The sequence below is a fragment of the Oryx dammah genome, unplaced genomic scaffold, assembly GCF_014754425.2.
Source record: "Oryx dammah isolate SB20612 unplaced genomic scaffold, SCBI_Odam_1.1 HiC_scaffold_16, whole genome shotgun sequence".
In the NCBI taxonomy this organism is placed as follows: Eukaryota; Metazoa; Chordata; class Mammalia; order Artiodactyla; family Bovidae; genus Oryx; species Oryx dammah.
This window is the reverse complement of record NW_024070200.1, coordinates 14,327,569-14,350,755: the sequence shown is the minus strand read 5'-3', so window position 1 is coordinate 14,350,755 and position 23,187 is coordinate 14,327,569. Positions and strand designations below refer to the sequence as shown.

The 23,187-nt window shown below is 40.9% G+C and overlaps 1 pseudogene; it reads left to right on the top strand.

Annotated features, from left to right (window-relative positions):
• The first annotated feature begins 11,822 nt into the window (after positions 1-11,822).
• On the top strand, positions 11,823-11,941 carry LOC120875768 (annotated as a pseudogene).
• The last annotated feature ends 11,246 nt before the right edge of the window (positions 11,942-23,187 follow it).

Genomic DNA, 23,187 nt, shown 5'->3' with positions numbered 1-23,187 from the left:
GGCTCGCTCATTCGCTGCTGCTGCCCGCCACTCAAGAAAGGCTGTGGGTAACTGGCGACTGAGTCGGAGTGCCCCGCCCCACGTAAGAAAAAGGAACACGGCGGCGTGTTTCCATGGCAGCCTGGACTTTGCAGGCCCTCCCTCTAGTATAGCTGGAGAATGACAGTATCCTTGAACCGAAGGGACCTTGAGAGGGCATGAAATATAGTCCGCTGCCTCTCCAGGACGGTTGTCTGTACCACTGCTCAGACATAACAGAAAAAGACAATTTTTTTTGTTGTTCATGCACCATAAGACCCTACTCTCACCCTCTTCCGTGGAAAAGGTTTCCTGGATTTCTAATAAAAGGGCAAAGAAGGATGGCTAGAATTTCAGAGCTGGTGAAACTGAAGAGAGAGAGGACTCTTCGGGGTTCGCCAGGTCAACCAGGGTTCCCTTCTTAGGCCTCTACTTGAATTCAAGGGCACACATTAAATACGTCTCCGCCAGTTTTTTTTTAATTTTTTTTTTTTTTTTTTTTCTATTTACATTGTCAGAGGGCCCTCGTAAGCCATATTTTCCCCCCATTGCCCTTTCCAGTCTGGGACGTAGTTCAAGCTTCACGTTTGCGTATCCGTGACCTATCTTTTGTAGAATTGCAGCCCACAGAGACCATGGCCCCAGACATTTTTTTGCACCTCCGTTTGAGATAACTGAGCACAGTAACTGTCGGTGGTGAAGAGAACAGCTGCTGCCCTTTAACTAAATGACCTCAAAGATCCCTTCAAGCCCTGAGAGTCTATTATCCTAATTATGGTGCCAGGGTCTTATAGAGGGTGTGGCAGCTGAGACTTGTACTATTGAAGGAGGTCCCATGAGGAATATATTGTTTTGGGGAGGGTATTTTTGTTTTTCGTTTTTAATTTAAAAGGTGGTTGGATCTGAGATGGAATTCTAGCCAGAGCAGCTGTCAATAGGGAAAGCCCCCAGCACCCTGCCAGGTATATACATAGTAGATATTCAATAGGAAGTAGTTTTCTCTCTCTCTACCCCAGATTCAGAATGACTTAAGCACAGTCCAACCATGATTCTCTAATTCTGGAAAATACCCAACACTTGATATAGGCTAAGCTGAAGTGGAGCTTCATATCAACTAATCATCTCCCCCGTTATAAATTACATTGATCGTATTTTCCAAACAAAAATCAAAGCATGTCATCTGAGTATATGTTACTTGTGGGAACAAAAGGACAGACTCTTTGAAATGAAACTGTCCTGAAAAATCTAGAATCTACTGTTGCCATAACTATAATATAATTAGGGTCCCCAGAATGTTTTATTAGTGGAACAAAAATGGAAAGGAGCATGCGGAGACATCTCACTTCTTAATCCTCAAATCCTTTATAACTGACTCTTGTCTTCCCTCCTACTCCTAGTGTAGCAGAAGACCAGTGACCAAATAAATGCAGTCCTACAAGAACCAGGTAAGGTCAATATTGACTACACTAGATAGACAAAGTGAATTCATCTGCTTGATGTGAGAGGACACAAACAATCATGTCCTGTTGTATGCAAATTTTGACCTTGATTCCCATAAAAATTCTCCATAGTCACTATATTTTGGGTCTTTTCTGTCCTGCTGTTGCATCTTCCATCTCCAAGCAGGACCTAAATAGGTAGACTTTCTTGATTATTTGACTAACAACTGTATGTGTTTGTCAAAACTTACAAAACTGTACTAAAAAGGGTAAATTAAACTTCAATAAGCATGGCTTCTCAGGTGACCCAGTGGTAAAGAATTTGCCTGCCAATGAAGGAGATGCAAGAGATATGGGTGTGATCCCTGGAGAAGGAAATGGAACCCCACTCCAGTATTCTTGCCTACAAAATTCCATGAACAAGGAGCCTCCTGGGCTACACCCCATGTGGTTGCAAAGATTCTAACACAACTGAGCACAAACATGGCTAAAAATAGATAAATAAATGAGCCTGAGCCATTCCCGTTACTAAATAAAACAAGAGCTTTTTAAAAAAAAAGAACTGTGAATTCCTTGTTAAGCAGGATGATAATTAAATTAATCATTAAATTGCCCAAAGAGATCAGAAAATGCAGGCAGGATGATTACCCACTGAGGCTGTGACTGATGACAGTTAGGTGAGCCAAAGGCCTTTATTGACTCTTAGACTGCAAAGGACCATCAGCATATCTGCCTGTCTACAGGTACATCTCTAAGCTACCCCCAAGAAATCTAATCTACTAAAGTTCTCCCAGACAAGAAAATTCCATCAAACCCCATGTTAACTCACTTTGAAGTTTAACAAACCTCACTGTCAGAAATTTTTCTTGTAATCATCTAATCTAAATTCTTTATTCTAGAACTTGGAGCCATTTTCACTCATATTGTCCTTAATTGGTAATTTTAAAACCTGGACAAATCCTCCTAAGACTAGGATCATCTCAGCTGTCCCAATAATTCTATCAATCAAACAATGAACATAAATGCTACATAAAGAGCTCGACAGTCTTTTCCTGAGGTCTCCTCACAGACTTCTCTAAGCAAAAGAACCCTAGATGGTTTAATCCTACTTCACAGACACTATTCACCAGCCTTTATATTTGCTTCATGGTTTTCCCTGAAGCTCAGCGGCAGAGAACTTTACTGAAGATGAGTAAATTTAATGATAAACTAAAACATATCCCTTTTAAGCTGCAATATTAAATTATTACAAACTTACATTTAACATGTAATTGATTCTGACCTCTAGGCTGTCTTCTGTTGCACGTGGACCTATACAATCATACCCAGGCATAGACCAATAATATTGATATAATTAATAACTGTATTACATTTTTACTGTGTGTCAGGGATGTGCTCTGTTTTACATTCACTATCTCACCTAAAAGCTTCATAACTCTGAGGGTTACCGATGAGGACACTCAAAATTAGAGAGATAACATAATTTGCACAATGTCTCACAATCTGTGAGAACCCAGTCTAACCTCATCCCTTGTTCATTTTAAGCCACTTTTCAAACTTTTCCAGAACTCCAACTTTGCCACATCCAAGTACAGATGATGCCCTGAAGGCATGTTAGCATATATTTTATATATATGTCTGATTTATATATACATGATTGAGGAGGAACAATTAACAGAGAAATGGCAAAAGAGTTGATATGAAACTTTTTCATTTTAGAATGTATTTTTGAGTACTAAATATGGGTGTCCCTAGTGTCCTAGAAATTCATAATAATTAAAATAATATGAAGAGAAAAATAATATGGAGAAAAATGAAAAGTTGTCAACTCCTCACCCTTATGAAGAAATTAAGTCAACAAAGAGGTGATGATCAAAATGTGAAAGCAAATTGCCTAAAGTAGTCAATAATTGCCTCTGATATATTAACTTCTTAACAGCAGGCTGATATGCTTAGTAGGGCCCTGCAACCCCTGCAGTGGAAGCAATCTTAACTGGTCTGAATCATCTCTACAGAAAGTCCTCCTGTTAATTTTAAGGAAGTTTTTTTTTTTTTTTAAGTTTAGACCAGCAGAAAAGTTACAAAAAGAGTATAATTGAAAAATAACAGTATAATGATCTCTCATAAACCCTTTCACCTAGATTCACATTTTGTTAATATTTTGCCACATGGCTATTTATTTTTTTAATTGTTAAAATATGCATAGCATGAAATTTACCACTTTAACCACTTTTAAAGGTACAGTTTAGTGACATTAAGTACACTGATGTACAATCGTCACCACCATCCATCTCCAGAACTTCTTTAGCCTCCCAAACTGAAACTCTTACCCATCCAACACTTAATTCCCCCTTCCCCTCTCCCTCCAGCCCTTGGCAACCACCAGTCTACTTTCTGTCTCTATGAATCTGACTACTCTAGATACCTCATATGAATGGAATCATACAATATTTGTCTTTTTCTGTCTTATTTCACTTAGCAAAATATCCTCAATGTATATCCATGTTGTAATTTTAATAGCAGGTGTTAGAATTTCCTTCCTTTTGAAGCCTGAACAATATTCCATTGTAGGTATGTATCACATTTTATCATCCTTGTTCATTTTAAGCCACTTTTCAAACTTTTCCAGAACTCCAACTTTGCCACATCCTGAAGGCATGTTAACAGACTCCCACCAAGGCAGCCACCTCTTCCAGGTTGCTTAATTTTTCCACTGACCAGTTAGCTGTAGGCCCTCTTACTGGCCTGAGTCTCTCAAACACACAATATTAAGCACAACTGTGACTTCAGAATTAGCTGCAATTTCCTCCCTTCCACCTTTTCAGATGTTTAACCCAGAATGCTTAATTCCACCAGAAGCTGCTTACCTGGAAACAGAGAGGTAGCTGTGGGAAACAGGAAGCTGTGGGATGAGGCGGGGAATAAAATGGAATCCTCCCCTACTTGAACACTGACAGGGCTTGCCATGCTCCCTTCTCTGGCTTATTCCCTCTCCTTATAGAAGTATTCAAATCACCACATCCTGGAAGCACCTCCCCTCTACTCTTCTATCAAGCTCCAGACTTTTCTTCTCTCCTTTCCCTCCAAATTCCACTTTCTCCATACTTATAACTCCATAATCCTTCACAATCTGTGTTTAATCCCCACTAATCTAGTGCCTGGAACAAAGCAGTTACTCTAAAACTGTGAATAACTGATTCTGAAATTTTCTTGTCAAGTCACCTCATTAGCTTTGGTCTCTATCATGTTTGATGGTGTTGCTGATTCCCTCCTCTTTAAAATTTTCATCCTGTAAACAACCTAAATCCAAACTAACAACGGATGGATGGATAATAATTTTTAAAAAAGTGAGGTAGACAGAGAGAGAGAATGGAGTACTACTCAGCTATTAAAGAAAAGATGCAATCTTGCCATTTATGACTACATGGATAGACCTTGAGGGTATTATGATAAGTGAAGTAAATCAGATGGAGAAAGACAAATACCATATGATTTTAGTCATATGTGGGACAAATAAAAAATAAGTGAACAAATGAACAAATCAAACAAACACGTAAAGACAGAGAACAGAATAGTGGTCACCACAGGGGAAGGGATTGGGTGAAGACAAAGTGGCTAAGAGGGTAAACTCTATAATGATAGATGGAAACTAGCTTCCCTGGTGGCTCAGACGGTGAAGAATCTGCCTGCAATGCAGGAGACCTGGGTTCGATCCCTGGGTTGGGAAGATCCCCTGGAGGAGGCCATGGCAACCCACTTCACTGTTCTTGCCTGGAGAATCGCCATGGACAGAGGAGCCCAGGAAATAGTCTCTGTTCATGGGATTTCCCAGGCAAGAATACTGGAGTGGGTTGCCATGCCCTCCTCCAGGGGATCTTTCCAACCCAGGGATTGAACCCCGGTCTTTCACACTGCAGGCAGATTCTTGACCATCTGAGCCACCAGGGAAGCCCAAATTAACTATTTTCAAAAGTAAGTCACTGTAGCAAAAACTGAAGCCCCAAAATGGAAGAAGAATGCTAAATGTTGTCTTATCCTAAAGAGCTCAATAACTATAGTGAAGTGAAGTCGCTCAGTTGTGTCCGACTCTTTGCGACCCCGTGGACTGTAGCCCACCAGGCTCCTTCGTCCATGGGATTCTCCAGGCAAGAATTCTAGAGTGGGTTGCCATTTCCTTCTCCAGGGGATCTTCCCAACCCAGGGATCGAACCTGGGTCTCCAGCATTGCAGGCAGACGCTTTAACCTCTGAACTATCAGGGAAGCCCATCAATAACCATAAGACACAATAAAAGTGCTATAGGAATGCATAGGAGGGAGAAATCAAAAGGAAGAATTTTAGTCATGTGGTTATAATGAATATTTAGTGAGCATTTACTATATTCTAGGAGCCTGGCCAGGCTATGGTCCGTAAGGTTCCAAAGAGTCAGACACAACTGAAGCGACTTAGCACACACACGCAAGCTCTGTTTACTCTCACTCCTTGCTTTATCTCATCCAGTCTCATAGTGTAACTACCATTTATATACCAATGACTCCCAAGTTTATATCTCCAGCCCAGACCTCTTTCCCAAATCCAGAACCTACACCTAACAGCCTATTCAATATCTCCATTTAGATTCCAATTGACTCTACATGCTTAAACTGAATGCTTAAACTCGACATACTTAAAACTGAATTCATCACTGATGACATTTGGGTTGCTTCCATGTCTTTACTATCGTACATAGTGCAGCAGTGAACACTGAGGTGCATGTGTCTTTTTGAATTATAGTTTTGAGCAGATATATGCCCAGGAGTGAGACTGCAGGATCATATGGCAACTCTATTTTTAGTTTTTTGAGGAAACTCCATAGTGTTTTTCATAGTGGCTTCCACACTTTACATTTCCACCAACAGTGTAGGAGGGTTCCCTTTTCTCCACGCCCTCTCCAGCAATGAATGCCCAATCTTTTCAACTATATCCCCACCCACTTGTGCCCAAATGATCATTTATAAGAAAATCCCAGATATCATAAAATTTCATGCATAAATATTTGTATGTGTGTTACAGAGAATCTTTTAAACATAACAACATAATTAACACACCCAAAGAAAATTAACAGTAATTTTTTAATGTTATCAAATATATAGTGTTTAAGTTTCTCCAATTGTCTCATAATTTTTTTTTTACAATTCCAAGCAAGATTTGTACATTGCATTTGGATGACACTACCTTGCTACTGCTAAGTCGCTTCAGGCGTGTCCGATCCTGTGCGACCCCAGAGATGGCAGCCCACCAGGCTCTGCCGTCCTTGGGATTCTCCAGTCAAGAACACTGGAGTGGGTTGCCATTTCCTTCTCCAATGCATGAAAGTGAAAAGTGAAAGAAGTCACTTAGTCGTGTCCAACTCTTTGCAACCCCATGGACTGCAGCCTACCAGGCTCCTCCATCCATGGGATTTTCCAGGCAAGAGTACTGGAGTGGGGTGCCATTGCCTTCTCCAGACACTTAGGCCTCTTCTAATCTGTATGTTTTTCTCTTTCTTATTTCCTGCAATTTATTTGTTAATGAAACCACATCATTTGTTCTGTAAACTTTCCAACTTTGTGGATTTTTCTTATTACATCCCTGTGATATCATTTACAGTCTTTTTTCTTTTTTATAAATGGGCAGAGAGGTATGCCTGTTCATATTTATGTTCCTTTTCTGGCAAGAATAACTGGTATCATAAACTTCCTATTGCATCTCATCAAGAAGTATATATTAATAACATTTGGTTTAATGTATTTTTGTTCTGTTATAATTGACCATCAGGTTCAAATATTACCACCTTTTTAGGATAGTTTAACAGTCATTGATAATTATAACCAAGGTGAATTATTTCACTAGGGGCTGTAAAAAAGTGATATTCTAATATTAACATACTACTTTCATTTATTAGCTGGAATTCTTCTCTAATAAGAACTTATAGAATAGTCAAGTATTTGAACATTTAGAATAGTCAAGTATTTGATTAGTGAGGGAAAGGCAGGGCTTCCCTCATAGCTTAGTTGATAAATAATCTGCCTGCAATGCAGGAGACCCCGGTTTGATTCCTGGATCAGGAAGATTCCCTGGAAAAGGGATAGGATACCTGCTCCAGTAGTCTTAGGCTTCTCTTGTGGCTCAGCTGGTAAAGAATCTGCCCACAATGTGGGAGACCTGGGTTCGATCCCTGGGTTGGGAAGATCCCCTGGAGAAGGGAAAGGCTACCTACTCTAGTATTTTGGCCTGGAGAATTCCATGGACTGTATAGTCCATGGGGTCACAAAGAGTTGGACATGACTGAGCAACTCATTTCACTTCAGGGAAAGGCAGGACAAATGTTTCTTTCCTTTGATTTACTAGTTTTCAAAATAGTAAGTTGAGATTCTTCATATAACACAGAATAGTTCTCTAAATAATGGGGTTCTCCAGCATACCCCAAAGATTACTTCAGAGAGTTTTGTTTTTAGTATCACTATGAACTGTGGATTTTAACACATTTGGTGTGCTTCAAACCACTGCAATTATTGTTCATTTTGAAATGCATACTGTCCCATCTTTGGACCGTATAAGTCCTCTCAGATTAGCTCCGAAGTTCTTTTGACATGATTTCAGTACTCTTGGATGGCTTTGTTGCTTTCTGGTATAACAAAATGTTCCAGGTTCACCTTGTTCATTTCCTGCCACAGATCTAGAATCAGATGTTCTCTAAGAAGCCTTGGTTCATTTAGTAGTAAATGGTATTTAAAGACTACAATTTGGATAGTTGGAATACTTACTGCTACTGAGTTGATCATTGTTTGGCTTTATCTAACTAAATCTTAGGGTTTCAGGGATTTTATCCAACTTTTTTGATTCTATATCTGTATCTCTTTTTAGCATAATCAACAACTTGATTCCTAATAACATTCAATTCAGTTCAGTTCAGTCGCTCAGTTGTGTCCAACTCTTTGCGACCCCATGAATTGCAGCACGCCAGGCCTCCCTGTCCATCACCATCTCCTGGAGTTCACTCAAACTCATGTTCATCGAGTCGGTGATGCCATCCAGCCATCTCATCCTTGGTCGTCCCCTTCTCCTCCTGCCCCCAATCCCTCCCAGCATCAGAGTCTTTTCCAGTGAGTCAACTCTTCTCATGAGGTGGCCAAAGTACTGGAGTTTCACCTTTAGCATCATTCCTTCCAAAGAAATCCCAGGGTTGATCTCCTTCAGAATGGACTGGTTGGATCTCCTTGCAGTCCAAGGGACTCTCAAGAGTCTTCTCCAACACCACAGTTCAAAAGCATCAATTCTTCAGCGCTCAGCTTTCTTCACAGTCTAACTCTCACATCCATACATGACCACAGGAAAAACCATAGCCTTGACTAGACGTTCCTTTGTTGGCAAAGTAATGTCTCTGCTTTTCAATATGGTATCTAGGTTGGCCATAACTTTCCTTCCAAAGAGTAAGCGTCTTTTAATTTCATGGCTGCAATCACCATCTGCAGTGATTTTGGAGCCCAAAAAAATAAAGTCTGACACTGTTTCTACTGTTTCCCCATCTATTTCCCATGAAGTGAGGGGACCAGATGCCATGATCTTCGTTTTCTGAATGTTGAGCTTTAAGCCAAATTTTTCCCTCTCCTCTTCCACTTTCATCAAGAGGCTTTTTAGTTCATCTTCATTTTCTGCCATAAGGGTGGTGTCATCTGCATATCTGAGGTTATTGATATTTCTTCCGGCAAACTTGATTCCAGCTTGTGCTTCTTCAAGGCTAGCGTTTTTCATGATGTACTCTGCATATAAGTTAAATAAGCAGCCTTGATGTACTCCTTTTCCTATTTGGAACCAGTCTGTTGTTCTATGTCCAGTTCTAACTGTTGCTTCCTGACCTGCATATAGGTTTCCCAAGAAGCAGGTCAGGTGTTCTGGTATTCCCATCTCTTGAAGAATTTCCCACATTAGCACAATGTATTTTATTCCATTACATATATAAAACTTTCCAAAAAACTCCCAATATTATTACTAATAAGATGACTAATAAAAACAGTTTAACATTTTTGCAGTGTATTTCTTTCCTTAGGGTATATCCCATAAAAACGTATACTTAAGATATATGCTACAACATGGATGAATCCTGAGGACATTATGCTAAGTGACATAAGACAGTCACAAAAAAACAAAATACTGTGTGATTCCACTTATACAAGGCATTTAGAATAGTCAAAATCAGAGACACAGAAAGTCAAACAGTGGTTATACAGTGGAAGTAAGAAATAGATTTAAGGGCCTAGATCTGATAGATGGAGTGCCTGATGAACTATGGAATAAGGTTCGTGACATTGTACAGGAGACAGGGATCAAGACCATCCCTATGGAAAAGAAATGCAAAAAAGCAAAATGGCTGTCTGGGGAAGCCTTACAAATAGCTGTGAACAGAAGAGAAGCGAAAAGCAAAGGAGAAAAGGAAAGATATAAGCATCTGAATGCAGAGTTTCAAAGAATAGCAAGAAGAGATAAGAAAACCTTCTTCAGCGATCAATGCAAAGAAATAGAGGGAAAGAACAGAATGGGAAAGACTAGAGATCTCTTCAAGAAAATTAGAGATACCAAGGGAACATTTCATGCAAAGATGGGCTCGATAAAGGACAGAAATGATATGGACCTAACAGAAGCAGAAGATATTAAGAAGAGGTGGCAAGAATACACAGAAGAACTGTACAAAAAGGATCTTCATGACCCAGATAATCATGATGGTGTGATCACTAATCTAGAGCCAGACATCCTGGAATGTGAAGTCAAGTGGGCCTTAGAAAGCATCACTACGAACAAAGCTAGTGGAGGTGATGGAATTCCGGTAGAGCTGTTTCAAATCCTGAAAGATGATGCTGTGAAAGTGCTGCACTCAATATGCCAGCAAATTTGGAAAACTCAGCAGTGGCCACAGGACTGGAAAAGGTCAGTTTTCATTCCAATCCCAAAGAAAGGCAATGCCAAAGAATGCTCAAACTACCGCACAATTGCATTCATCTCACACGCTAGTAAAGGAATGCTCAAAATTCTCCAAGCCAGGCTTCAGCAATACATGAACCGTGAACTCCCTGATGTTCAAGCTGGTTTTAGAAAAGGCAGAGGAACTAGAGATCAAATTCCCAACATCCGCTGGATCATGGAAAAAGCAAGAGAGTTCCAGAAAAACATCTATTTCTGCTTTATTGACTATGCCAAAGCCTTTGACTGTGTGGATCACAATAAACTGTGGAAAATTCTGGAAGAGATGGGAATACCAGACCATCTAACCTGCCTCTTTAGAAATCTGTATGCAGGCCAGGAAGCAACAGAACTGGACATGGAACAACAGACTGGTTCCAAATAGGAAAAGGAGTATGTCAAGGCTGTATATTGTCACCCTGCTTATTTAACTTATATGCAGAGTACATCATGAGAAACACTGGACTGGAAGAAACACAAGCTGGAATCAAGATTGCCGGGAGAAGTATCAATCTCCTCAGATATGCAGATGACACCACCCTTATGGAAGAAAGGGAAGATGAACTAAAAAGCCTCTTGATGAAAGTGGAAGAGGAGAAGGAAAAAGTTGGCTTAAAGCTCAACATTCAGAAAACGAAGATCATGGCATCTGGTCCCCTCACTTCATGGGAAATAGATGGGGAAACAGTAGAAACAGTGTCAGACTTTATTTTTTTGAGCTCCAAAATCACTGCAGATGGTGACTGCAGCCATGAAATTAAAAGACGCTTACTCCTTGGAAGAAAAGTTATGACCAACCTAGGTAGCATATGCAAAAGCAGAGACATTACTTTGCCAACTAAGGTCCGTCTAGTGAAGGCTATGGTTTTTCCTGTGGTCATGTATGGATGTGAGAGTTGGACTGTAAAGAAGGCTGAGCGCCGAAGAATTGATGCTTTTGAACTGTGGTGTTGGAGAAGACTCTTGAGAGTCCCTTGGACTGCAAGGAGATCCAACCAGTCCATTCTGAAGGAGATCAACCCTGGGATCTCTTTGGAAGGAATGATGCTAAAGCTGAAACTCCAGTACTTTGGCCACCTTATGCAAAGAGTTGACTCATTGGAAAAAAATCTGATGCTGGGAGGGATTGGGGGCAGGAGAAAGGGACGACCGAGGATGAGATGGCTGGATGGCATCACTGACTTGATGGACGCAACTCTGAGTGAACTCCAGGAGTTGGTGATGGACAGGGAGGCCTGGCGTGCTGCGATTCATGGGGTCGCAAAGAGTCAGACACGACTGAGCGACTGAACTGAACTGAACTCAACTGAGGGGGTATGGAGGAGAATTGGGCATCATTATTTAATGAGTATATTGAGTTTCAGTTTTACAAGATAAAAAGAAGTATGGAGGCTATGGCCATACCCTCCTGAGTGTGCCTGATCTCATCTGATCTCAGAAGCTAAGCAGGGTTGGATCTGGTTAACATATGGATGGGAGACCACCTGGGACTACTGACTACTGTAGGTTTAAAAAAATGGTGGGGCTATGGAGATGGATGATGGTGATAGTTCCACAACATTATGAACATATTTAATATCACTGAACTATACAATTAAAACGATTAAAATAGTAAATTCTACATGTATTTTACCACAATAAAAATTTTTGAAAAAACATGCAGTTAAACTACCATATTTTAAAGTCATCTGAAAGAATTCCACCAATTTAATACAGAGATTAATTTATTTCACTTTGATTTTTATTTTTAGTGACTTCTTTATTTTTTTATGAGGTAAAATTTAAATACAGTGAAATGCAAAGCTCTTTGTTTTTGCAAAGCTCTTAGTTGTATAATTTGATGTGTCTTGATAAACATATATATCTATTAAACTTACATACTAATCAAGATATAAAAATATCTTCCTCACTCCAGAGAGTTTTTTCATGGAAAATATATTCTAATTTCTATCACTATGTATTAGTTTCTCCTGCTCAACAATTTTACATAAAGGTAATCATACAGGGAAGGGCTTCCCTGGTGGCTCAGACTGTAAAGAATCCACCTGCAATGTGGGAGACCTGGGTTCAATCCCTGGGTTAAGAAGATCCCCTGGAGGAGGGCATGGCAACCCACTCCAGTATTCTTGCTTGGAGAATGCCCATGGACAGCGGAGGTACCTAGCAGGCTACAGTCCATGAGGTTGCAAAGAGTCGGACACGACTGAGAGACTAATCAAACAGTCACACACTATGTGGTCTTTTGCATGCATCTTCTTTGCTCAACACACCATATCTGAGATTCATACGTATTGCTGCACAAATCCGCTCTGCAGTATTCTACTGTGTACATGTTCCACAATTTATCAATTTGCCTGTTGATGGATCTTTGGGTCATTTGGACCATTATAAATAAAGCGCCTATGAACATTCATAAATAAGTCTTTTGGGGAACATACATTTTCATTTCTCTTGGGCTGATATCCAGGAGTGGAACGGTTGCAGTTAAACAAACAGCATTTCTTTAACTTTTAAGAGAGAAATGACAAACAGCTTTCCAAAATGGTTGTATAATTTTATACTCCCACTAACAACATATCAGAGTATCAGGTGCTGCACATTCTCACTGATGTTTGGTATAGGTAATGTGAAGTGGTATCTCACTGTGTTTTTCAGTAAATTTATATATTATTTATGTTCAACAAAGTGTTCCTGTTTTAAGTGTAGAGTTTGATGAGCTCAACAAATGTATATATGTGCATAACCACTACCATAATCAAGTACAGAACATTTTCATCACCCCAAAAGTTTCTTTGTGTACCCTTTGCAATCGATTCCCATCCCCTCCCCAGCATCAGGAAACACTTATTTGCCTTCTATCACTGTAGATAAGCTTTGCCCATTCTAGAACTTCACAAAAACTTATTGATGCAGTATGTACTCATAGTGACCATGAATATGCACTACTGAAACCTTTCAGAGAGTATATTTAGTTGATGAACCCTCCTGCTGCCACTCTGGATCTACTCCCACATCTGCACCAAAGCCACACTTCCTTAGGCTGATCCCAGCCAATGCCAGAGAAGAGCAGGGCTACAAAGGCAGGCCTAATCCTGTGATTAAAAAGATTCTTCCAACAGGTCCTTTGACTTGAAGACTCTTCATCAACCTGACCAAACCTTTCTTGAAACTATGCTGCAGGACAACACTCATTTCCAATCCTCATTCGTTTCCTCTCTCTTTCCACTATATCTTGGTCTGGGGCTCTGTCTGCCTTCCACTGGTCTCTCCATGTGGTGATTTAAAATATATCCACAAATTCATTGACACATCCTTCAAAGGTAGAGTCAATTTCCTTCCTCTTGAGAGTAGACTAGACTCAGTGACTTGCTTCTGTATATAAATAAAATAAAACAAAGCAGAAATGATGATACCTAACTTCAAACACTGTGTCATTAAAAGGCACTGTAGCTCCCTCCTTACTTCCTGGCTTTTGCCATGTTATAAGGATACTCAAGTAGACCGATGGAGAGTCCTACATGGTGAGGAGTTGAGGTTTCCTGAAAATAGCCATTTGAATGAGCCATCTTGGAAGCAGATCATCCAGTCTCAGTCAAGCCTTCAGATTACTATAACCCCAATTGACATCTTGACTACAACCTCATGGTTGTAGGACTACAATCCTAAGCCAAAACCACTCACCTAATTTGCTCCTCAATTTCAGATCCTTAAAGACTGTGTGAGCGCTACCTTGGTGGTCTAGTGGTTAAGAATCCACCTGCAATGCAGGGGACACAAGTTTGATCCCTGGTCCCAGAAGATCCCACATGCTGCAGAGCAACTAAGCCCGTGTGCCACAACTACTGAGCCTGTGCTCTAGATCCTGTGCTCTGCAACAAGAGAAGTCACTGCAATCAAAAAGCCGGGCACAGCGCTAAAAAGTAGACTGCTCCCACCTCTCCCCTGCTCACTGCAACTAGAGAGAAAACACGCAGGCAGCAACAAAGACCCAGTGCAGCCAAAAATAAATAATCTTAAAAAAAGAAAACTGTTAGATAATACATATTTGTTAGGTTAGGCTGCTGATTTTAGAGTAATCAGTTTCAAAACAATAGATAACCAATATTGTTGTTTAGTCACTCAATCCTGTCCAGCTCTTTTGCCATGCCATGGACTGTAGCCCACTAGGCTCCTCTGTCCATGGTATTTCCCAGGCAAGAATACTGGAGTAGGTTGCCATTTCCTTCTCCAGTGGATCTTCCCAACCCCTGGAGAACTGAACCTGTGTCTCCTGCATGACAAGATAACCAATATACTCCCCTAATAAATCTCTTGCACATCTAACCACATCTTGGTATCTACTTCTCAGGAGACCAACTCAACATTCTTATGTTTTCTTTTGTTTCAACATAATGTATTTTTTATTTTTCACCTATGTTGTGTATACTTGTAGTTTCTTTTTATAGCTGAGTAGTATTCTATTGCATGAAGGTAACACAATTTGTTTATCCATTTTTAAATTGATGGTTGTGTTGTTTCCAGTTTTGGCTGCTATGAATAAAGTTGCTATGAAAAATGAATCTCTTTGTGAATATATATGTGTTAATTCTTCTGGGGTAAATGCTTAGGAGTGGGATTCCTAGGTTATGAAGGTTTAGATTTATAAAAAGCTCCAAATACTTTTTATAAAGAAATTATAACATTTTACACTACTATTAGCCATATATGAGAGTTCTACATCCTTGCTAACATTTGGTGTTATTGGATTTTTAATTACTGCCATTTTGTAAATAAGTAATAGGAAAAGGAGTACGTCAATGCTGTATATTGTCACCCTGCCTATTTAACTTATATGCAGACTACATCATGAGAAACGCTGGACTGGAAGAAACACAAGCTGGAATCAAGATTGCCGGGAGAAATATCAATAACCTCAGATATGCAGATGACACCACCCTTATGGAAGAAAGGGAAGATGAACTAAAAAGCCTCTTGATGAAAGTGAAAGAGGAGAGGGAAAAAGTTGGCTTAAAGCTCAACCTTCAGAAAACGAAGATCATGGCATCCAGTCCCATCACTTCATGGGAAATAGATGGGGAAACAGTGGAAACAGTGTCAGACTTTATTTTCTGGGGCTCCAAAATCACTGCAGATGGTGACTGCAGCCATGAAATTAAAAGATGCTTACTCCTTGGAAGAAAAGTTATGACCAACCTAGATAGCATATGCAAAAGCAGAGACATTACTTTGCCAACTAAGGTCCGTCTAGTCAAGGCTATGGTTTTTCCAGTAGTCATGTATGGATGTGAGAGTTGGACTGTAAAGAAGGCTGAGCGCCGAAGAATTGATGCTTTTGAACTGTGGTGCTGGAGAAGACTCTTGAGAGTCCCTTGGACTGCAAGGAGATCCAACCAGTCCATTCTGAAGGAGATCAACCCTGGGATCTCTTTGGAAGGAATGATGCTAAAGCTGAAACTCCAGTACTTTGGCCACCTCACAAGAAGTGTTGACTCATTGGAAAAGACTCTGATGCTGGGAGGGATTGGGGGCAGGAGAAGGGGATGACAGAGGATAAAATGGCTGGATGGCATCACTGACTCAATGGACTTGAGTCTGAGTGAACTCCGGGAGTTGGTGATGGACAGGGAGGCCTGGCGTGCTGCGATTCATGGGGTTGCAAATAGTCGGACACGACTGAGCGACTGAACTGAACTGAATGTTACACTGTAGGTTTATATATATATATATGTATATATTGTGTCATGCCACGAGGCTTGTGGGATCTCAGTTCCCCCATCAGGTATTGAATCCAGGGAAAGCCTGAAACCTAACCACTGGGCCACAAGGGGACTGCCCACTGTGGTTTTAATTTGCATTTCCTTGGGACTAATGATGTTAAATAGTTTTTCCTATATTTATTGGTCATTTGTGTACCATCTCTTGTGTAAATCCATTCAAATTCCTTGTTCATTTTATAGCTGGGTTGACCTTTTCTCTTTTTTGGGCTGATTTGTAGATTTTTTAAAAAATATATTCTGGAATAGGTTATTTGTCAGATTGGTCATTTTGATTTAATTTTGTTTTACACTTCTATAAAACATTTATATGATTCTAATGTCAAATTTACAAAATAAGATAAATTTTAAAAATCTACCTTCCATCCTTGGCTGCCTTACTATCTGTTTCTCTTTCCTCCTAGAGGTAATTTTTTAGTTTTTGGTTTCTCTTTGGAGTCACTATTTACCTTTTCTCTCTCACTCCCCATTTGATAAGGCAGGAAATCAGATTGGCTCTAGCTTTAAAATACTCTAGCATCCCACCATCTCCACTGACCCTACTCTGATCTGAGCTACATCATTGCTCATCCAGGTTACTGCAAGTTGCTTGACTGGTTTCCCACTTTATTATTTTTAACCAGGGCCCTTCAGACCCCCAGGTGTCAAAGGTCCTGGGGTGATCAAAGTCCAGTACTGGTCATGAAGAGAGTAGTTTCCCACTTTAAACCTTACAACCTTTACAGTCTATTCTCAATATAGCAGCCAAAGTGATACTGTAAAAATCTGTCAAATGATACCACTCCTCTGTTTAAATGCCTGCATATAGGACTTCCCTGGTGGTCCAGTGGTTAAGAATCTACCTGCCAATTCAGGGAACACTGGTTCAACCCCTGCTCTGGGAAGATACCACATGCAGTTGGGCAGTTAAGCCTGTGTGCCACAACTACTCTGCCCAAAGCCCATGCTCTGCAACAAGAGAAGCGCCACAGCTAGAGAGGAGTCCCCATAAGTCATTGCTTGTGGCAACTAGAGAAAGCCAGCACACAGCAACGAAGACCCAGCACAGCTTAAAAAAAAAAAAAAAGCCTGCATATGCTTCCTATTTCACTCAGAGTAAAAACCTAACAATAACTAACAATGCCAACAAGGCCCTACGTGATCTGCCTCTATTATTACCAATCTCATCTCCTATTTCTCTTTCACTCCTCTGCTCCAGGCACAGTGGGCCCCAGCTATGCCTTGAATGTACCAGGCATACTGCTACTTAGGGACTTTGAATTGGCTATCTTCTCAGCCTACAAGACTCTCTACCACATAGCCAAATGACCAAACCCCCTTGCTTCCTTTAAGTCTGCTCTCAGTCAGTTCAGTTCAGTCGCTGAGTCATGTCCAACTCTTTGCGACCCCATGAATTGCAGCACGCCAGGCCTCCCTGTTCATCACCATCTCCCGGAGTTCACTCAGACTCATGTCCATCAAGTCCGTGATGCCATCCAGCCATCTCATCCTGGGTCGTCCCTTTCTTTTCCTGCCCCCAATCCCTCCCAGCATCAGAGTCTTTTCCAATGAGTCAACTTTTCTCATGAGGTGGTCAAAGTACTGGAGTTTCAGCTTTAGCATCATTCCTTCCAAAGAGATCCCAGGGTTGATCTCCTTCAGAATGGACTGGTTGGATCTCCTTGCAGTCCAAGGGACTCTCAAGAGTCTTCTCCAACACCACAGTTCAAAAGCATCAATTCTTCAGCGCTCAGCCTTCTTCACAGTCCAACTCTCATATCCATACATGACCACAGGAAAAACCATAGCCTTGACTAGACGGACCTTAGTTGGCAAAGTAATGTCTCTGCTTTTGCATATGCTATCTAGGTTGGTCATAACTTTTCTTCCAAGGAGTAAGCATCTTTTAATTTCATGGCTGCAGTCACCATCTGCAGTGATTTTGGAGCCCAAAAAAATAAAGTCTGACACTGTTTCCACTGTTTTCCCATGAAGTGATGGGACCAGATGCCATGATCTTCGTTTTCTGAATGTTGAGCTTTAAGCCAACTTTTTCCCTCTCCTCTTTCACTTTCATCAAGAGGCTTTTTTTTAGCTCCTCTTCCCTTTCTTCCATAAGGGTGGTGTCATCTGCATATCTGAGATTATTGATATTTCTCCTGACAATCTTGATTCCAGCTTGTGTTTCTTCCAGTCCAGCATTTGTCATGATGTACTCTGCATATAAGTTAAATAAGCAGGGTGACAATATACAGCCTTGACATACTCCTTTTCCTATTTGGAACCAGTCTGTTGTTCCATGTCCAGTTCTAACTGCTGCTTCCTGACCTGCATACAGATTCCTCAAGAGGCAGGTTAGGTGGTCTGGTATTCCCATCTCTTTCAGAATTTTCCACATTATTATTTATTATCTGTTCCTTCCCACTAGAACATAAGCTCCACAAGAGCAGGGACCTCTGTGTTTCATTTGCTGGCACACAGTAAGTACTTAATACACATCACTGAATGAATGACTTAAAAATGAATTCTGGGCATTCTGAGAGGGAAAGAGACAACCTGAACAGAAAGTGTAAGAATGACTGAGGGAAAGGCAAGTGGTTCAGACTGACTAAATGAAGGGGTTAATGCAAGGTATTTGGAGGAAGTATTGTTAGAAAAGGAAGTTAAGACATGTGATGAAGGATCAAGAAGTGATAAGGAATTCCCTGGTGGCCTATAGGTTAAGAATCTGCCTGCCAGTGCAAAGGACATGGGTTAAATCCCTGGTCTGGGAAGATACCACATGCCACAGGGCAACTAAGCCTGTGTTGCACAGCTACTGAGCTCACAGGCCTAGAGGCCGTGAACCACAACTACTGAAGCCACCGCAATGAGAAGCCCACCGACTACAATGAAGAGTAGCCCCTGTTCACACCAACTAGAGAAAGCCCAAGTGCAACAACAAAGACCCAGTACAACCAAAAGCAAAAGGAAAGAGAGCTGATGAGAAGACAGACTATTTCTGAGTTAACTTATATGCCAAGTACGTCATGAGAAAAGCTGGGCTGGGTGAAACACAAGCTGGCATGAAGATTGCCAGGAGAAATATCAATAACCTCAGATATGCAGATGATACCACCCTCATGGCAGAAAGAGAAGAACTAAGGAACCTCTTGATGAAAGTGGAAGAGGAGAGCGAAAAAGTTGGCTTAAAACTCAACATCCAGAAAACTAAGATTATGGCATCTGGTCCCATCACTTCATGGCAAATAGATGGGGAAACAGTAGAAACAGTGAAAGACTTTATTTTGAGGGGCTCCAAAATCACTGCAGATGGTGACTGCAGCCATGAAATTAAGACACTTGCTCCTTCGAAGAAAATTTATGACCAATCTAGTGAAAGTGACCAATCTAGGCAGCATATTAAAAAGCAGAGACATTACTTTGCCAAGAAAGGTCCATCTAGTCAAAGCTACAGTTTTTCTAGTAGTCATGTATGGATAAGAGAGTTGAACTATAAAGAAAGCTGAGCACTGAAGAATTGATGCTTTTGAACTGTGGTGTTGGAGAAGACTCTTGAGAGTCCCTTGGACAGCAAGGAGATCCAACCAGTCCATCCTAAAGGAAATCAATCCTGAATATTCATTGGAAGGAATGATGCTGAAGCTGAAACTCCAGTACTTTGGCCATCTGATGTGAAGAACTGACTCATTTGAAAAGACCCCAATGCTGGGAAAGACTGAAGGTGGGAGAAGAAGGGGACGACAGAGGATGAGATGGTTGGATGGCATGACCGACTCAATGGACATGAGTTTTGAGTAAACTCCGGGAGTTGGTGATGGACACGGAGACCTGGTGTGCTGCAGTCTATGGGGTCGCAGAGTCGGACACAACTGAGCAACTGAACTGTACTGAACTGAATGTTGTAAAGGCAACAATATTTCTGCAACCCAAGTAAATACTCCTTGAAGGAAAGTGACTCTATGATATAAAATCTTGAAAAAAATGATCCAAAATTTAATTCACACATAGGCATGGCCTCAAAACTAAGTAATACATTTTGTGCCTCTTTACCACCATCCTCTTCATCATCACATGAAAATCCTTAGAGATTCCTATAGTAAGAGCAACTTCGTTCAGACTAAAGGAAAAGGTGGTTATCAGAGACCACAGCCAAACACTGACTTTCATTTCAGACACTAATCAAACAGAAAAGAGAAAATATATCCATAAATGTTTCTTTTTTACTTTTGGAAATGACTTTAAGAGAAGAGTGTGGATAGCGAGGGAAGAAAAAGTTTCTTCATTGTCCGTTTCAATGCTCTGCACAGGGAGGGGAAACCCAGTGCCCTGATCCTCCCATTACTTAGTGAACAAATAATAATTAGGACAATTATGCAACAAATGTTTATTGTGGGCTGCTTCTGTGTGCAAGATAGAGTAGTAATAAATGCAGACTTCTTCCCCACCTCAAACTTTTTAGAGATTATTTTTATTCAGTGCCTCATTAGAGGTTATTCCACTGAGATAAACCATGCAGATAAACCATGCCTTGGCAGATAAACCATGCAAAGAGGTGACCTTATGGTTGCTGGTGTGTATTATGACCCTAGTATTCTCCCCAAAAGCCAAGGATAAGCTTCTGACACAGCAATCCTGTAATTCAACACACCTCTCTCTTTGTAAAGAATGCTTTAATAGGCACAACTGAGTACAGGGTAGGAATGTGAGCTGCATACAGCTCCTTTTGTATATCTTGGTTGATAAGACCATGCAATCCAGCACAGCCAGCTGGAATTCTGCCAAATGAGCTGAGAGCCCCATAAAACTGACATTCATTGGACTAGCGGGGAGGAGCCAGTACATTTTCTTTACGAATTATCAGAGCTAGCCTAAGTCCTATGGAGACCCTAAGTATTCAAAGGACAATGGTGCCTTCCTCTCTCACACATGCACAATTCTAGATGAAAGTAGTTCATTCCAATAAATTTCTCATTTTCTCATGAGGATAACTTTAACAATATAAGTAACAAAAATGACATTATTTCAAAAAAAACATAGAAATACCCCTCCTACTTTGTTAAGTATCTGTATAATTTACCTGTTGCATATTTATCACTATACATTATGAACTGACAAAGGTCTGGGCACTGAGAATCCCTTAAGTGGCTTAAACTTAGCTAAGGCTACAATTACCTTTCAAACCATTTACGATCTGTAATATCTTTTGCCTTGCGCCCACTCCCATGCATACCCAAGCAAACAGCCTGTAATAGTGTCTTCCTTTGATATCTACCCTAACTTCCTTTTTCAGTGATAGATCCTTACAGACCCCTTCCACAATTCAAGGGTCCTTCATCACAAATAGTTTGGAAAGCACAGATTGTAACCACTATATTTGCCAATGCTATACGACAAGAATGTGGAAGAAACTGTAGAAGAGCAGAATTTCCAAAAGATCATACCTGGTCAGTTTGAGGGGTAAACAGTTAAATGAAACATTACAGCAGGCTCTATAACCATCACACACTACTGAACACGCTTCACAATCACGTATATCTTAGGTTCTCAGTTGGATGGGTCTTTGAATGCTCCTGCCACAGCAAACTATTCCTAAACACAAAATAGGGTTTTAAATACTTTGCAATTCATATATAAATGTATTTCTTTAAAATTTTTATCCAGCTTTCTATGCCTTGTACATATATGCAATCTGTTTTCTGTCTACAGTTGCAAAATTCTGGCGCACAGATACTAACATTCCAGGTTATTTTTAGTCCCATCACAGTCTGTACTTAGGGACTTCTCTGGTGGTTCAGATAGTAAAGAATCCACCTGCAGTGAAGGAGACCCAAGTTCAATCCCTGGGTCAGAAAGATCCCCTGGAGAAGGGCATGGCAACCCACTCCAGTATTCTTGCCTGGAAAATCCTATGGTCAGAGGAGCCTAGCAGGCTATAGTCTATGGGGTCAGGACACAACTGAACGACTAACAGTTCCACTTTCCTTTACCAGTCTGTATTTGCAGCTCTAATTAATAAAAAAGCCACTTCTAGCAGGGTCTGACATCACAGGCCTGAATTGCTGCCCCTATCATCTTATCAGTGTGCGGTCCTTCCTTACAGAATTCAGATCTATTGTCTAATCTTTTTGTCAAAACTGATGAAAGCAGAGCCTGTGCTTAACTGTAGATGACCGTTATACTGAGGCCCTGTGCTAGTTAAAGGCCCATCTCTACAGTTGCTATGGTAACTGTCCCCTTCCTGTCTCTACAACCTATTCTGGCTCTGCCTCCACGTGGCACTCTTTTCTGATTGCAGAAATGGGGAGGCTTGCACATCCATTTGTGCTCTTTGCCAGACTGAGATCTGCAAGTGGGGGGTGGGTGGGTAGAGCAGAGCAGTCTCATGTGTCAAATAGGGTGAGGCATCCCCACCATTTTATATTCCACCGGTATTATTTCTGTTACGCAAAGGATTTTCAGGGCCCTGTCCATTTTTTTTTTTTAATTTGAGGTGTAACTGACATATAACACTATGTTAGTTTCAGATAGGGCCATATCCAAATTGCAGAATGGATGTTTTGCTAGTAACAAATGCTTCATGATAAGAACCAGGGCTACTGTGAGGTACTTAAAATGCAGACACTGTCCAACCCTCGTCAAGGCCTCCAGAGAGGAGGTGAAATCAGAAGGTGGCTCACAGACAGCCGTGCTGAATCAAGCACTGTGCTCCTTTCTTCCCTGTACCATCCGGAAAGTGCACGGCACAGGGAACCCACAAAAGTACTGCTGGAGTCCTAGGGCGGAAGGCAAGTTCTGCTCTGTGTGATACACATACAGAATGACTCAGTATCCTGGGTAAAAGAAGATACAGGAGTGCAGAGTAGGTGGTGGGGACAGGCTGAGGAAAGGAGGGGAGGGGGTGTGGATTAGGCTTTTAGCACCACACCATTTTCACAGGATGTTCCAGGCAATCATAAAACAGTGCCAGCCTCCTTAGTCCTCTTTCACATCCTCTGGTTT